The sequence below is a fragment of the Eubalaena glacialis genome, chromosome 6 (genome assembly GCF_028564815.1).
Source record: "Eubalaena glacialis isolate mEubGla1 chromosome 6, mEubGla1.1.hap2.+ XY, whole genome shotgun sequence".
In the NCBI taxonomy this organism is placed as follows: domain Eukaryota; kingdom Metazoa; phylum Chordata; class Mammalia; order Artiodactyla; family Balaenidae; genus Eubalaena; species Eubalaena glacialis.
This window is the reverse complement of record NC_083721.1, coordinates 87,912,001-87,931,400: the sequence shown is the minus strand read 5'-3', so window position 1 is coordinate 87,931,400 and position 19,400 is coordinate 87,912,001.

Genomic DNA, 19,400 nt, shown 5'->3' with positions numbered 1-19,400 from the left:
ATTCACTTTATCATCAGAATTTTACAGCATATGGAGACCCTCTATAGGGAACCCTTTCCACACACAGAAACTTTCTGGAATTTGATTAGTTTAATTTACTAAAAGTTCAGCTTTTAGATTTATGGTAAACAAAACCAGCATTAAAACCCTACAATTTGACCGCAGCCTGCATTTACAGTCTTAACTCTTTACTTACCTTCCTCAAACTCACACTTCAGGTGAAACGTTCTGCTTACTGCCCTCTGACCCTGGATTGCATTTTTCTTACCCCATTCTGGTCTTCTCTCCTTTGCTGAGCTCTTTGAAATCCAGCTCAACATCCTGACTCTTCTTCCATAAAACCTCGCTTGACTCTATAGTTTGAAGTGATTCTCACTCCTTCTGAATTCCTATAACAAATAGAGTAATTTATGGGAAATTTTTGTAAATAGTAACACACTTGAAAAATGTTTTACATATTGTTATGACCCTTAGTGTCTCACAATTCTATTGGGAATTATTTTTCTGTTTATGAACTTTTATTCACCTGTGTTTCAGGGGAGCCCAAGACTACCGTCAGGTTTAATGACTTACCAGAAGAACTCAGAACTCAGTAAAGCTGTTATATTCATGGATAAAATTTATTACAGTGAAAGGATACAGATTAAAATCAGCAAAAGATGCATAGAACAGAGTCCTGGAGAAACCAGGTGCAAGTTAGCCTCTCCCATTAAAGTTGTACAGATAGCACTTAATTCTCCCAGTAACAACGTGTATGATGTATATTGTCAACCAGAGAAGCTCACTAGAACCTTGCTGTCCTAGGTTTTTATTGGGGGTTAGTACATAGGCACTCCATGCTTACATGACTATAAGTCTCCAACCTCTCCCCCACCCCCCAGAGGTCAAATTGACACAGCATGGCCCAGCGTCGCAGGAGAACAAAAACGGGTATTTGCTGTAAATTTCATTGTTAGCATGAACTATCTTGTATAGCCCAAGGTTTCAGGTATACAAAGATACTCTTTTCAGGCAAAACATTCCAAGGGCTCAGAGATTGTCTCCCATGAGCTAGTCAAGGGCCAGTGCTTTCTCTGGAATGTGCAGGATTTGAACATGCCAAGCCCACTGGCTATATACCTTGTTTGGTAATATTCAGCTGTCCAACCATATTTTTTGATTCTTGGGTGTCAGTGTAGAACAGGATCCATATGGTCTCCTTTGTATTTAGTTATTACTCAATATATATTTCCATCTTTTGCATCATTATGCATCTTATATTCATTACACTTCATATACCAAATACATCATTCAGCTTTTGTTACAGCTTTTCTCTGCAGAGTAACATAAAGAATGTTGATCCTTGGCCAAATTCTCCTCTTTATCACAATGACATATTTCTATAGATATTTCATCTAAAAATCATACAGCTAGAACTACCGAGCGACATTTTTCAATAGAAAGTGGGGATATGAAATGTGTACAGTGCCTGTTTGCACTGTAAAACTAGAAGAAATAAATTTGAAACCTGAGCTCTTTCTATGAGGCCTGATGAGTCCCCCATCTACTTAGAATAAGTAGCTTATGTTGAAGTTGCATATATGTTTTGATATTTATATCAAGTGGGAATTTGTAAAAAAAAAAAAAAAATCACACCCATTATAAGCAACCACAGTTAATATTTTTAAAGTAAGAAAAAAAAAAAAAAAAGACCAGAATGACTAGCTTTATGGGAACAATATGTTTTAGCTAAAAATACTATTACTGAAGAATATCAAACCAGCTTCAGAGCTGGAGAGTGTGTGGGGTGAGAGGCAGACTAATAAATGTCATGATAAGAGTATGTGACTGGGTATCAGGACTCCTGTTATGACAGGGATACTATTGTGTGTTCACCACACCTGTAGGAAGACCATATTTCCTAGCTGTCATGATATTTAGGTTGAGGTCATTTGATTAATTCTCTGATGTGGAATCTAGCAAGTCACTTTCAATCCCAGGCAGTTACAAACAAGTGGAGGCTACGTGTTCCATAGTGTGGGACTGCTTGACCTCTACTAGACTTTATAAAAGAAGAAACAAATATATGTTGTATAAAGTCACTGCAATTTCAGGCCTTTGTTACTGCAGCCAAGCTTAGCCTGGCCTGGCTATTGTACCCAGGTCAGAGTAACAACTCTGCAATTAGCAGTATAACCAAAGGCAATATGCTTCAGCTCTTCAGCTTTTAGTTTACTGAAGTATAAAATGCATGATTTAGACTAGCTCTCTCTAAGGTTCCTCCTAACTATAAATGCTCATGCAATTGATTAAGAGCAGAAGTTCTGTAGGTTCAATTCCTGGTTGTGTCACTTACTGTCTGTGATGTTAATCTCTATTGTCCTCTTCCATAAAATGAGGATATTAATGCTTGATGCAGATCATTGCTTTTTAAATTGCATAGATCTCTAAAAGTCAACAATTAATAATTATACCCATAACAATAATAAGCACATTGTTAAAAGAAGTTTTCAGATCAACAATGAGTTTTGTTTTCTAAACATCCTTGACTCAACAATGACATTGTTAATTGTATTAAATGCCTTTTATATCCATCATTCTTTTTATATCTATCATCAAGATAACAAGGTTGGCCCCTTCATTATTGCCCTGCAGTCATGTTTGTGATATCAAAAAATGAGAAAACTTAGTTCACCATGGTTCATGGAACTCTTTCAGCATGAAACAAAGCAAAAAATGTTCTGCTGGAGTGTTACATAGTGCCAGCACTGCTTTTGATGGTAAATAGAAATAACAAAACTTTCTCCCCAGAGTGCTACTCCCTACTATGACACTTAGAGTCATTTTGAATTTCTTCAAATGTATATATATCTAAAACTGCCTGGTTTCTATATGAAGAGGAAGTTCATTGTATCTTTGAAGCAAATATGTAAATATTAATAAACCAATTGTGTTTACAACTGCTTTTTAAAATTTTAAATGCTGAACAGATAGTGTGCAAGATGATCTGTGGTTTCCTGGACATCATTGCCCACCTATTTCTATATCTCCTCAGCATAACACATAACACTCAAAACTGCATTTCACAGAATCCCTAACAATCTAACTATCCCTAACTAACTAAGTCAGATTCTGATGATGAGATGCACTTAGACTAGATTTAGTAGGTGGAATAGAAGAAGCCAGTAGCCACTGCTGGCAGTGTGAGCAGATGCAGGAGGCCTCTGGACAAACTCCAGAGAATTATCCACTTCGAGACCCCTGTTGGAATACTTAAAGTAACATCTGTTTTTCTGATGGAAACCTGACCAATACAGATAGTATTTGTAACATTGGTGAAGAACCTAAGATTTTCTTGGAACTATTTACAACAATAGATTAGGAATAAAAAAATTAAAGCCTTAAAAGATTAGAAATTTTCAACCCTTTCCCTTAAAATCCATTTCAAACTGTACTCTAGAATTTTTATTTGATTGCAGTTTAATTCCCTTTTGATGGTATTTAATGTTCTTTCTTTATCTTTCTTTCTCTTTAAGCCTAGTGTTATTTTTTAACTATTGTATAGGAGCTTAAAATGAAGCTGGAAATAATGAATACCCACCAATAGAAAATTTAAATTATCTGTTATAAATTGTATTTGGCCTGTCATTATAGATTCTTAAATGTGCCTTAGCAGAGATAGGATACCAAAGAGATTAATTTTAAAAATATTTTTCCAAGGTTCCATAGATCTGCAAATTAAGTCAAGAAACATGTATTGAGCAACTATACTGGTTGTGCTCTCTAGAAATTTAAATTCAGTCGGCAAGAAAAATACAAGTATGGAAATGTAGAAAACAATAAAACATTTAAATAATGCTTCAAGATAACAGTAGATGAAATGTTTCAAAGTAATGGATGATTTATTGCTCACATTATTAACCAGAAGACTCAGAGAAGCTGTAGGGTTCTTCCATGCACACTTCCTCTGCCTTGATACAAGGAAATTAATCTGTTCACATTAGTTTGGGTGTTAAATATTGGACAAGAAACCACGATTAAGGAACCATGATCATCTACAAAATATTTCCAACTGGTGTGAGATGTTTCTAGGAGAGGCCTTCAGGGTTGACAATGGACCATATGTCAAGGATAAATTAAGTCTGTTCAAGACACAGAAACCACCTACCTTTTAATATCCTCTCTCATATTTAATTCCTCTTTTACATTTAATATTTCTATTGATATTTTAGACTTTGCATTGAGTGAACCTTGACTTTATGGACAGAACTTCACCCATTAGTGGAGTGCAGAAATCTCCCTCACTACACCACAGGCTGAGAGAAAGGGTTAAATTAAAAGAGAAGGAAAACAAAGAAGTTCACAAAGCCTGCCCTGGTTATTCCGACTCACTTACTCTCCCTTTATCTATATTCTCAAGGCCCTTTTTATATATTATATGTCCATTTATCCTTTTAAATCCTTAACGATATGGAGTACATTTATCCACTGAGTATGGAGACAAGCTCAACAGTTCCTTAAGTTTTTTCCCCAGTTCCATATTCCTCCCACCTGCCAGTTCTATCCTGAAGTCAAACTCCAAAAGTAATCCAGATTTCAGGAAGGAGGAAATTCGGCTTGATTCCAATTTTCTGGGTCTTATCATCTGAGAAGTAAATAGTTAAATAGAAGATTTGCAATTCCCCTCTCCCATTCCTGTCCCATTGGCAGGGGACACCTCCAAGAAAGAAAAAAGAAAAAAAGATGACCTGGTCAAATATCCTTGTAAGCATACTAAGGTTAATGACCTCTAGCAAACAAAGTAATGCCATTTTCTAACAAGACAGTCCTCATCTGTAGCAGGATATACCTGTTAAAAGATGATAACATACCTAGAATCTATGGATTTATATACATGGCTTCCTGGAAAATGTGATATAAACTATGTAACTATCTAAGCATAAAATGGAAATGTTTCATGGCCCAAACAGTTCTTTCTCAATAAGTGACTTAACTGCACACCTCACTGGAGACCTCATAGATTAATCTGGGACTAGGAAACATCCTGATGCAGCCCCCAAAACAGGACCTGGTAAGATGTACTGACTATTGCAGATGTCTCCCTGCTTCACCTATGTCTCATGATTACTTGTGTACATGAAATCATTAGTAAAACTTGTTCCTGGCAAAAATCTGATTCATGTGTCTGATTTGATAATCCAATTCTTTGTATTATCTCACTATCCAATCAAACTTATGCTTCTCTGACTCTAGCCTTGAGCCCAGCCTTGAAAAAACTACTCTACTTAATTCTTGGGATCCAGTCCCTTCTCTATAGCCCAGCTCTGCTAACTAGCTCTTCCCTGGTTTGTCTCCTGAAACCCTCTCTTGTTAAACTTGCTGAGGACCTCAAACTTTGCAGGACCAAGGTCCTACAATTTTCATGCCAGTCTCTACCAGAGATTTAAATTTTTTTAAAGAGCCTAGGACAATGACTATCAACTTTGTATCTGTGGAAAGATATGACTGGTTTGACTTACATGCCTGGATATAAGAATAGCATCCATTCCTGGGCATTGTGTCCCATGTTGTACCCACATTGGATCCCTTATATGCTGAGTCTTCCAGAGGACTCTGCCAAACTTTAGATACTATGTTCTGCTGTTTCTTCAACAGCCATTGCTGGCCTTCTTCCCACCTAGATGGAAGAGTAATTCCAGGTTCAGCCCTCCTTAATCTGCCCCTGTCATGCCCTATATGTGATAGGGACTGTATCTTACAATTTAACTTATATCTCATCTAGTCCACAGAATACATAATAGATATATAATAATTGCCTGTGGAGAGGGCAGACAGCAGAAGCAAGAAGAACCACAATCCTGCAGCCTGTGGAACAAAAACCACATTCACAGAAACATAGACAAGATGAAAAGGCAGAGGGCTATGTACCAGATGAAGGAACAAGATATAACCCCAGAAAAACAACTAAATGAAGTGGAGATAGGCAACCTTCCAGAAAAAGAATTCAGAATAATGATAGTGAAGATGATCCAGGACCTTGGAAAAAGAACGGAGGCAAAGATCGAGAAGATGTAAGAAATGTTTAACAAAGACCTAGAAGAATTAAAGAACAAACGCCTAGAAGAATTAAAGAACAAACAAACAGAGATGAACAATACAATAACTGAAATGAAAAATACACTAGAAGGAATCAATAGCAGAATAACTGAGGCAGAAGAACAGATAAGTGAGCTGGAAGACAGAATGGTGGAATTCACTGCTATGGAACAGAATAAAGAAAAAAGAATGAAAAGAAATGAAGACAGCCTAAGAGACCTCTGGGACAACGTTAAACGCAACAACATTCACATTATAGGGGTCGCAGAAGGAGAAGAGAGAGAGAAAGGACCCAAGAAAATATTTGAAGAGATTATAGTAGAAAACTTCCCTAACATGGGAAAGGAAATAGTCAATTAAGTCCAGGAAGCGCAGAGAGTCCCAGGCAGGATAAACCCAAGGAGAAACATGCTGAGACACACAGTAATCAAACTGACAAAAATTAAAGACAAAGAAAAATTATTGAACGCAACAAGGGAAAAACAACAAATAACATACAAGGGAACTCCCATAAGGTTAACAGCTGATTTCTCAGCAGAAACTCTACAAGCCAGAAAGGAGTGGCATGATATATTTAAAGTGATGAAAGGGAAGAACCTACAACCAAGATTACTCTACCCAGCAAGGATCCCATTCAGACTCGATGGAGAAATCAAAAGCTTTACAGAGAAGCAAAAGCTGAGAGAATTCAGCATCACCAAACCAGCTCTACAACAAATGCTAAAGGAACTTCTCTAAGTGGGAAACACAAGAGAAGAAAAGGACCTACAAAAACAAATCCATAACAGTTAAGAAAATGGTAATAGGAACATACATATCAATAATTACCTTAAACGTGAATGGATTAAATGCTCCAACCAAAAGACACAGGCTCGCTGAATGGATACAAAAACAACACCCATATATATGCTTTCTACAAGAGACCCACTTCAAACCTAGGAACACATACAAACTGAAAGTGAGGGGATGGAAAAAGATATTCCATGCAAATGGAAATCAAAAGAACGCTGGAGTAGCAATACTCATATCAGATAAAACAGACTTTAAAATAAATTAAAAAACGGAGCTGGAGAAATCAGACTCCCTGACTTCAGAGTATACAAACCTACAGTAATCAAGACAATATGGTACTGGCACAAAACCAGAAATATACATCAATGGAAAAGGATAGAAAGCCCAGAGATAAACCCACGCACTTATTGTCAACTAATCTATGACAAAAGAGGCAAGGATATACAATGGAGAAAAGACAGTCTCTTCAATAAGTGGTGCTGGGAAAACTGGACAGCTACATGTAAAGGAATGAAATTAGAACACACCCTAACACCATACACGAAAATAAACTCAAAATGGATTAGAGACCTAAATGTAAGACCAGACACTATAAAACTCTTAAAGGAAAACACAGGAAGAACACTGTTTGACATAAATCACAGCAAGATCTTTTTTGATCCACCTCCTAGAGTAATGGAAATAAAAACAAAAATAAACAAATGGGACCTAATGAAACTTCAAAGCTTTTGCATATCAAAGGAAACCATAAACAAGACGAAAAGACAACCCTCAGAATGGGAGAGAATATTTGCAAACCAATCAACGGACAAAGGATTAATCTCCAGAATATATAAACACCTCATGCAGTTCAGTATTAAAAAAACAAACAAAGCAATCAAAAAATGGGCAGAAGCCCTAAATAGACATTTCTCCAAAGAAGACATACAGATGGCCAAGAGGCACATGAAAAGCTGCTCACCATCACTAATTATTAGAGAAATGCAAATCAAAACTACAATGAGGTATCACCTCACACCAGTTAGAATGGGCATCAACAGAAAATCTACAAACAACAAATGCTGGAGAAGGTGTGGAGAAAAGGGAACACTCTTGCACTGTTGGTGGGAATGTAAATTGATACAGCCACTATGGAGAACAGTATGGAGCTTCCTTAAAAAAATTAAAAATAGAATTACCATATGACCCAGCAATCCCACTACAGGGCGTATACCCAGAGAAAACCACAATTCAAAAAGACACATGCACCCCAATGTTCATTGCAGCACTATTTACAATAGCCAGGTCATGGAAGCAACCTAAATGCCCATCGACAGATGAATGGATAAAGAAGATGTGGTACATATATACAATGGAATATTACTCAGCCATAAAAAGGAATGAAATTGGGTCATTTGTTGAGACGTGGATGGACCTAGAGACTGTCATACAGAGTGAAGTAAGTCAGAAAGAGAAAAACAAATATCATATATTAACGCACATATGTGGAACCGAGAAAAATGGTACAGATGAACCGGTTTGCAGGGCAAAAATTGAGACACAGGTGTAGAGAACAAATGTATGGACACCAAGGGGGTAAAATGGTGGGGGTGGGGTGGTGGTGTAATGAATTGGGAGATTGGGATTGACATATATACACTAATATGTATAAAATGGATAACTAATAAGAACCTGCTGTATAAAAAAATAAAATTCAAAAAAAATTGCCTGTGTATAGAGACAAGATAAAGAACCCACATAATAACTACAAATTACTTATACTTTCTATGCACCAGGCACAGTGTGAGTAACATTACTGTATGTAATTTTAAATACTCAAAAAAGATCCTGAAAATGGACTATCATTTTAGTGATGAAGAAAACGAGGCTTAGCAACATCTGCTTTATCCGAGGCTTTCCAGGTAATAGAGCTAAGACGTAGAGACAGGCCTTTCTGGATTCAAAGCCCATACTTGCCCATGACACCATAGTGTCTCCTTTTACATTCTTCTTTATTTGATTATCATCCAACTTTATCCAGAAGAAAAAGTGAAGTAAAGGAACTTTATCAACTGAGTGTTGAGAATTCAACAGAAATAAGTAACAATCTGATTTAGGGGATAAAGAAAGATGACGCAGGGTTCTTGGGATCTAGGAACAACAGAGGAAGGAAAAGCATGTGACAGAAATCACTTCATAATAATTTGCTTCCTACTTCATTTAAATTCCTTGTGAAGAGGTTCTCACTGTTGTTTAAATTGCTTTGTTTCCTATTTATTGTTTTCTAACACATAATGAAAAAATTCAATTTAATCATGGGCCACATGGTTTTCACTTGGAGTGTCCAAATTAGAAGTCACATGGCTCTAGACCCACGTTAAAAAATTACTTACAATTATTTACAGTTCAATCCTGTCAGCAATGGATTTTCACACTCATACACGGAACCTAATTCAGAGGCTCCTCAAGTGAGAAGTTCTATTTTTACATTTAACCACTGAAGAGAAAGCATACTTGGCAGAATTATCTTCAAAAATGAACGTAGAAATGTGCTGAAAGTTAGTCAAAAAAGAACATCTACCTTTTAAAGTAGGTAAGTGTAGAAATCCATCTGCCTGATCCTTCTGGGGTCTTTGAGAAAGCCCAGTTGATTTCTTTAGTCACTACACAATACCTTTTGGCACTAGATCTTAATCTCCTAAATGATTTATATATTTCAGTGCCCAGGAAATATGCATTAGGTGCTTAATAATGTTTCTTAACAAATGTTTGTCAACTAAACTGAAAACATCTCTGCCTCTGGAGGAGGAAAGAAAGGGGTGGAATAGTAAGAGAAAGAAGGAATGTAAAAAACAACCTTTTACAATTTCTTCTTTTTCTATGTTCCTGTAGAACTATTAGATATAATTCATTTACCCAATGAATATTTACTTAATACCTACTATATGTTCAAAAGGGAATAAGAGGTGATAAGAGATACATTATCTCTGTTCTTTTGAAACTTACATCATATTGGGAGAGACAGTCAGTAAACAACCACAAAGACTAAAAAGGAAAAGTTCTATGTAAGAAAAGCATTAGGATGCTATGAGAACATCTAACAAACAGACCGAACCTAACACGGAGAGTTTGGGAAGGCATCCATTAGAAAGTGACACTTAAGCTAAAAAACAAACAAACAAACAAAAAAAACAGAGTGGAACTATCCAGGCCTCAAAATTTGGTAGCGAGGCTGAAGGAGGATTTTAAAAAATCTAAGTAACTTTTGAACCTTTGTAAACAGTTTAACTATACATCCTTAATCAAAAGAAAATAAAAATTGAAACAAGTATTGAACTCTTTTTAGTAAACTTGTTTTTTATAGCAATATAGCAATTCTGAAACTTTTTTGTGTGTATTATAAAACAGAAAAGGTATGTAAACATATTGAGGTTAGGAGCCAGTGTTCTCACTGCAGGGGGGAGATACAAGTAGAGTAAGGATAGTAAAGATAGAACCCTATGGAGTTTGGATGGAATGGAAAATCTCAGTATAAATGTGTGTGTGTGTGTCTGTGTGTGTTGTGGAGAGTGTGTACTTTCTAGCTTTCTTTGCTGAAAGGAAGCAATAAAATCCATTAGCAAGGAGCACAACTAGCACACAAATCTCTATTTCTAAATAGCTTTCCATACTAAAAGGATCCAGAGCTCCTTGGAAAATAAGGAAGTGCTAAAAAATACGGGGACATGATAAAGGGACCAGAACTACTTTAAAGGAGGCCCACTGGCCACATCTGCAGCAATTTAGCACAAACTAAAGATAATAATCCATTGAATAAAATAAGAATCTATGACTCTATATTAATGATGATGATGATAGATAGTAGATAGATAGATAGATAGATAGATAGATAGATAGATAGATAGATAGATAGATAGAAGAGAAGGAAAAGTTGTGCCTTACAATAAACTGCCAGAGGGAACAATGGACTAAGAAAATTATAATTTTTACATTCATTATATATGTAAAAACTTGATTCAGGCAAAATTAATAACTGGCTGCTAAATATAAAGCCTTTGAAGGTAAGGGCTACTAAAAAGAGTAAGAACCAGCACAGGGTCTGGAAACTAGTAGTACTTATCTATGTATCTGTCTATCTATCTTTTAATTTTTATTTATATATGTATATATTTATATTTATTATTTATAGAATTTAAACTGATCTGTCAAAAGGAAACCCTCAGAAAGAACGCACTTGGTTTCCATCCATGAAATGACACAGGAGAAGGAAGGTGCCTCTCTCCACATACATACCACGCTTCAGTGCAAACCCAGTTGGCAAGTACCAAGCATGACCATTTGTTCTGTTACACAATGTAGGAACAGAGCCCAGGGTCTCTGAGCTTTTCAAGGGCTTACACAAACACTGGAGACATGAAATATATATATGCATTGGTTTCAAAATATGAATAGGAGCAAAGTCTAAATCTACAAATAATTAATTAAATATTTAAATAAATTATAGCATGTCAACTTCATTCTTAGAATTCACAAACATTGTTTTTATATTTGAAAGTAATTTTTAGGTTAGACTTTCTCACTTCATTAAGAATTCCCTAGTATATATAATTACTGTGAAGAAATCAAAACTGATTTTACTCAATGAATTACTTAAAACTCTTCTCTTCTACCACCTTCTATGGGGTTTCTGTCCATATAATGATGGTGTCAGTTAAGCCAGGTGAGGTAACATGGATGGACAAACATTTCATTTATGCACAGCTAAGTCAGTAGAGAATACCATGTTGTTGGTAGCCAAGAAGTTTCCAAGCAGGCAGTCCCAATTTAACCCAATATCCCAAATTATTCTTACCCTTATCTTTTGTTGCCTAAACCCATTCCAAAAGCCCAAGATCTTCCCACCAGACTGGGGGTGGGGGCGTCTTGTGTGGTTCCACCTCTAATTATTAATTTTGTTATTTTCATGGAGGCATTTCTTATTATAATAACATTATCATAATATAGGCTTTAGTTACCAAGGTAGCCAGAAGGGGTGACTGTGTAGCTGACTTTTACTTATACCCTCTCCTCCATTTGGTCAAAATTCAACTGTGTTCTTGATTCAGTCTTCTTGTGATGGCAAGAACATTACAGCTTTCAGGTTCCTTCTCCTTATTTTGTGTGTTGTTAAAATATATTTCCATCCTATACAATTTTTCTTAAAATTATTAACAATGCATTTTATTTTATCTATCAAGCCTTTATAACCTTTTCTTCTTCAACATAACAAATTCTGTTTTTGATCAATTTTGCCATTTGACAGGAGTCAAATAATTCCAAAATCAGAATTTGTAATACTTTTCAAATCTTTCTGGTAAAAATATATATTAATATGGTATGTGCTATATGCTGATATTTTGATAACATACAGGTTTGGGCTTCTAAAATAAGTGGGCCAACCAGAAGGCAGACAGCAGAAGCAAGAAGAACTACAATGCTGCAGGCTATGGAACAAAAACCACATTCACAGAAAGATAGACAAGATGAAAAGGCAGAGGGCTATGTACCAGATGAAGGAACAAGATAAACCCCCAGAAAAACAACTAAATGAAGTGGAGATAGGCAACCTTCCAGAAAAAGAATTCAGAATAATGATAGTGAAGATGATCCAGGACCTAGGAAAAAGAATGGAGGCAAAGATCAAGAAGATGCAAGATATGTTTAACAAAGACCTAGAAGAATTAAAGAAAAAAGAAACAGAGATGAACAATACAATAACTGAAATGAAAACTACACTAGAAGGAATCAATAGCAGAATAACTGAGGCAGAAGAACGGATAAGTGAGCTGGAAGACAGAATGGTGGAATTCACTGCTACGGAACAGAATAAAGAAAAAAGAATGAAAAGAAATGAAGACAGCCTAAGAGACCTCTGGGACAACATTAAACGCAACAACATTCACATTATAGGGGTCCCAGAAGGAGAAGAGAGAGAGAAAGGACCCAAGAAAATAACTGAAGAGATTATAGTAGAAAACTTCCCTAACATGGGAAAGGAAATAGTCACCCAAATCCAGGAAGTGCAGCAAGTCCCATACAGGATAAACCCAAGGAGAAACATGCTGAGACAAACAGTAATCAAATTGGCAAAAATTAAAGACAAAAAAAAATTATTGAAAGCAGCAAGGGAAAAATGACAAACAACATACAAGGGAACTCCCATAAGGTTAACAGCTGATTTCTCAGCAGAAACTCTACAAGCCAGAAGAGAGTGGCATGATATACTTAAAGTGATGAAGGGGAAGAACCTACAACCAAGATTACTCTACCTGGCAAGGATCTCATTCAGATTCGATGAAGAAATCAAAAGCTTTACAGACAAGCAAAAGCTAAGAGAATTCAGCACCACCAAACCAGCTCTACAAGAAATGCTAAAGGAACTTCTCTAGGCAGGAAACACAAGAGAAGGAAAAGACCTACAAAAACAAACCCAAAACAATTAAGAAAATGGTAATAGGAACATACATATCGATAATTACCTTAAACGTGAATGGATTAAATGCTCCAACCAAAAGACACAGGCTTGCAGAATGGATACAAAAACAAGACCCATATATATGCTGTCTACAAGAGACCCACTTCAGACCTAGGGACACATACAGACTGAAAGTGAGGGGATGGAAAAAGAGATTCCATGCAAATGGAAATCAAAAGAAAGCTGGAGTGGCAATACTCATATCAGATAAAATAGACTTTAAAATAAAGACTGTTACAAGAGACAAGGAAGGGCACTACATAATGATCAAGGGATCAATCCAAGAAGAAGATATAACAATTATAAATATATATGCACCCAACATAGGAGCACCTCAATACATAAGGCAACTGCTAACAGCTCTAAAAGAGGAAATCGACAGTAACACGATAATAGTGCGGGAATTTAACACCTCACTTACACCAATGGACAGATCATCCAAAATGAAAATAAATAAGGAAACAGAAGCTTTAAATGACACTGTAGACCAGATAGATTTAATTGACATTTATAGGACATTCCATCCAAAAACAGCAGATTACACTTTCTTCTCAAGTGCACACGGAACATTCTCCAGGATAGATCACATCTTGGGTCACAAATCAAGCCTCAGTAAATTTAAGAAAATTGAAATCATATCAAGCATCTTATCTGACTACAACGCTATGAGATTAGAAATGAATTAGAGGGGAAAAAACGTAAAAAACACAAACACAGGGAAGCTAAACACTACATTACTAAATAACCAAGAGATCACTGAAGAAATCAAAGAGGAAATCAAAAAATACCTAGAGACAAATGACAATGAAGACATGACAACCCAAAACCTATGGGATACAGCAAAAGCAGTTCTAAGAGGGAAGTTTATAGCTATACAAGCCTACATCAAGAAACAAAAATCTCACATAAATAATCTAACCTTACACGTAAAGGAACTAGAGAAAGAAGAACAAACAAAACCCAAAGTTAGCAGAAGGAAAGAAATCATAAAGAACAGAGCAGAAATAAATGAAATAGAGATAAAGAAAACAATAGCAAAGATCAATAAGACTAAAAGCTGGTTCTTTGAGAAAATAAACAAAATTGATAAACCATTAGCCAGATTCATCAAGAAAAAGAGGGAGAGGACTCAAATCAATAAAATTAGAAATGAAAAAGGAGAAGTTACAACAGACACCGCAGAAATACAAAGCATCCTAAGAGACTACTACAAGCAACTCTATGCCAATAAACAGGACAACCTGGAAGAAATGGACACATTCTTAGAAAGGTATAACCTTCCAAGACTGAACCAGGAAGAAATAGAAAATATGAACAGACCAATCACAAGTAATGAAATTGAAACTGTGATTAAAAATCTTCCAACGAACAAAAGTCCAGGATTAGATGGCTTCACAGGTGATTTCTATCAAACATTTAGGGAAGAGCTAACACCCATCCTTCTAAAACTCTTCCAAAAAATTGCAGAAGAAGGAACACTTCCAAACTCATTCGATGAGGCCACAATCACCTGATACCAAAACCAGACAAAGATACTACAAAAAAAGAAAATTACAGACCAATATCACTGATGACTATAGATGTAAAAATCCTCAATAAAACACTAGCAAACAAAATCGAACAACACATTAAAAGGATCATACACCATGATCAAGTGGGATTTTTCCCAGGATGCAGGAATTCTTCAATATAAGCAAATCAATCAATGTGATACACCATATTAACAAATTGAAGAAGAAAAACCATATGATCAACTCAATAGATGCAGAAAAAGCTTTTGACAAAATTCAATACCCATTTATAATAAAAACTCTCCAGAAAGTGGGCATAGAGGGAACCTACCTCAACATAATAAAGGCCATATATGACCACCCCACAGCAAACATCATTCTTAGTGGTGAAAAACTGAAAGCATTTCCTCTAAGATCAGGAACAAGACAAGGATGTCCACTCTCACCACTATTATTCAACATGGTTTTCGAAGTCCTAGCTATGGGAATCAGAGAAGAAAAAGAAATAAAAGGAATACAAATTGGAAAAGAAGAAGTAAAACTGTCACTGTTTGCAGATGACATGATACTATACATAGAGAATCCTGAAGATGCCACCAGAAAACTACTAGAGCTAATCAATGAATTTGGTAACGTTGCAGGATACAAAATTAATGAACAGAAATCTCTTGCATTCCTATACACTAATGACGAAAAATCTGAAAGAGAAATTAAGGAAACACTCCGATTTACCATTGCAACAAAAAGAATAAAACACCTAGGAATAAACCTACCTAGGGAGACAAAAGACATGTATGCAGAAAACTATAAGACACTGATGAAAGAAAGATGATACCAACAGATGGAGAGATATACCATGTTCTTAGATTGGAAGAATCAATATTGTGAAAATGACTATACTACCCAAAGCAATCTACAGATTCAATTTAATCCCTATCAAATTACCAATGGCATTTTTTACAGAACTAGAACAAAAAATCTTAAAATTTGTATGGAGAAACAAAAGACCACAAATAGCCAAAGCAGTCTTGAGGGAAAAAAAACGGAGCTGGAGTAATCAGACTCTCTGACTTCAGAGTATACTACAAAGCTACAGTAATCAAGACAATATGGTACTGGCACAAAAACAGAAACATAGATCAATGGAACAAGATAGAAAGCACAGAGGTAAACCCACACATGTATGGTCAACTAATCTATGACAAAGGAGGCAAGGATATACAATGGAGAAAAGACAGTCTCTTCAATAAATGGTGCTGGGAAAACTGGACAGCTACATGTAAAAGAATGAAATCAGAACACTCCCTAACACCGTGCACAAAAATAAAGTCAAAATGGATTAGAGACCTAAATGTAAGACCAGACACTATAAAACTCTTAGAGGAAAACATAGGAAGAACACTCTTGGACATAAATCACAGCAAGATCTTTTTTGATCCACCTCCTAGAGTAATGGAAATAAAAACAAAAATAAACAAATGGGACCTAATGAAACTTCAAAGCTTTTGCACAGCAAAGGAAACCATAAACAAGATGAAAAGACAACCCTCAGAATGGGAGAAAATATTTACAAACGAATCAATGGACAAAGGATTAATCTCCAAAATATATAAACAGCTCATGCAGCTCAATATTAAAAAAACAAACAACCCAATCCAAAAATGGGCAGAAGACCTAAATAGACATTTCTCCAAAGAAGACATACAGATGGCCAAGAAGCACATGAAAAGCTGCTCAACACCACTAGTTATTAGAGAAGTGCAAATCAAAACTACAATGAGGTGTCCCCTCACACCAGTTAGAATGGGCATCATCAGAAAATCTACAAACAACAAATGCTGGAGAGGGTGTGGAGAAAAGGGAACCCTCTTTCATTGATGATGGGAATGTAAACTGATACAGCCACTATGGAGAACAGTATGAAGCTTCCTTAAAAAACTAAAAATAGAATTACCATATGATCCAGCAATCCCACTACAGGGCATATACCCAGAGAAAACCACAATTCAAAAAGACACATGCACCCCAATGTTCATTGCAGCACTATTTACAATAGCCAGGTCATGGAAGCAACCTAAATGCCCAATGACAGATGAATGGATAAAGAAGATGTGGTACATATATACAATGGAATATTACTCAGCCATAAAAAGGAACGAAATTGGGTCATTTGTTGAGACGTGGATGGATCTAGAGACTGTCATACAGAGTGAAGTAAGTCAGAAAGAGAAAAACAAATATCGTATATTAACGTATATATGTGGAACCTAGAAAAATGGTACAGATGGACCGGTGTGCAGGGCAGAAATTGAGACACAGATGTAGAGAACAAATGTATGGACACCAAGGGGGGAAAGCCGTGGGGGTGTGGGGGTGGTGGTGTGCTGAATTGGGCGATTGGGATTGATATGTATACACTGATGTGTATAAAATTGATGACTAATAAGAACATGCTGTATAAAAAAAAATGTGATCAAATGTATTCTATTGGAAAGAAGGAAAAATAGACCATATTTACTGTCTAAATTATCTAATAATTTAATGATATTTAGCAACTATTGCAGATGTATTTATTATTGCAGCTTGTATTTGCTTTATCGATGTCTTTGCTTTGGGAACCAAAACAATAAAATAAAATAAAATATAAAAAAAATAATAAAATAAGTGGGCCTAGGGCCTTTGAAGGTCTTTAAATGGCCCTAAAGCTAAGAAGTGAGCTAGAGAGTTATTCAACAATTAGTTGAGAGTCTATTATATTCTAGAAACTCTATAAGGGGTTATGCGGCATACAAATAATGAAAAAGTACTACTTATGTCTCTTAGGAGCTAACAATATATTTGGGGAGTAAGAAAGTGACTAACTGAGCATTGATATTTGTTCTCATTCTTTAGCACATCATTAAGCTACTATCAAGCTCTGCTACTGTTAGATGTACCATGGGACTGAGTTTGTCTAGTGGAATGTGGGAAGAAGTGATGCATACCACTTCCATATTTGGCCACTAAAACCTCATATAAATATCCTCACCCTCTTTTTTTCTTTAACTGTTGACTGCATGTGGAGGATCCAGTGGAGGCTGCTGAAGCCCTGGGGGATAGTGGTTACACTAAATGGAATAAGCCTAGGTCCCAGAATGACTGCATGTATCAGAGTCCCTCTCCCCCATGCCTATATACTGTAAGATAAGCAAGAATTAACTTTGGCTGTTTATACCACTGAAATTAGAGGTATTTTGTTATAGCAGTTAGCATATCTTGAATAATATAGGGAAATTAAACTTAATCTCACATAACTTCAGTTTAAAAAAAAAAACTATTGCTTAAACCATATAGAAGTTCAAAGTGCTAGAAATAACCTCAGTTTGGAAGGGTCAAATTAGGGATAATCATTCTACCAATGGGTAATGGTACCTGAGGCAATTGCTGATGGATTGCCACAGTCCCCACCACATACAAATCTTCCTCTTCTTATTTCTCCTCTCTTATTTACTTGAATATATACCTCCACATTTCATTTTTCTTTCTTCTTAGCCTTAGTTTTTCAAGTGTATGAAAATCAGCCCTTTATACTACACATTTAATCTACCTTTTTAAGTTTACATTTTTAAATGTACAATTATCTTTTAATGCATATATATTATTCTGTTAATTATATATCATTCCCATTTCCATTTATTCTCAACCGTTGAAGTAAGTCCTCTAGGGCATACAAAGCTTTGTTCACATGTATTGTTTGAGTTATTTTATGCATTTAAAAGACAGACATTTACTGAACATTAACTCTCTACCACGTACTAATCTAAGAGAGATAGATTGTAGGAATTAGTTCAATGGTTAAAGACATGAGCTTCTAGGTCACATTTATTTTGCGTTTAAATCTTTGCTCTACCACTTACTATGTGACCTTGGTTAAATTATTTAAACCTTAAGGTTCTTATCTCTAAAGCAGCAATAATATATCTGACTGCTTCATGGAATTGGTATATGGCTTAACTGAAATAATATACATGAAACACCAAGTTTATAGTGGGGACTTAATGAACAATAGTTAACAATATCATTATTATTACCATGGTTACAACTAATACTAATATATCTGAATTTTTAAAAACCCTGCCCAAGGAGTTCAGTAGCTAGTAATGACCCTATAATTGGTCATAATCGATAAAACAAGGGAAGAGACACGACCATGGGCTGCATCTGAGCAGAGCCATAGTCATCTACATAGGCAGTGTACTGAACCTCTGTAAGTGCACAAGCTCCACTTGCTTCCGGACTCCCCTCCTTTGGGGCAAAGGCCCCAGTGTGGCAAGAAGGAAAAACACACACTTAAAGGGAATAAGCCAGCTCAAGCCCAACTCTCAGGGTTTCTGCTCCAGCAACTTGGGAGCAGACCCTGCCCTTGACAAGGTGGTGAGGACCACTGAAAAGAGAGGAAGTTCTGCCTCAAACCCTGAGCAGACTCTACCTTCTCCATCACAAGCCACACCCCCAAGGCAAGTGATAGTGTTCAGCACTCCCTGAGGAAG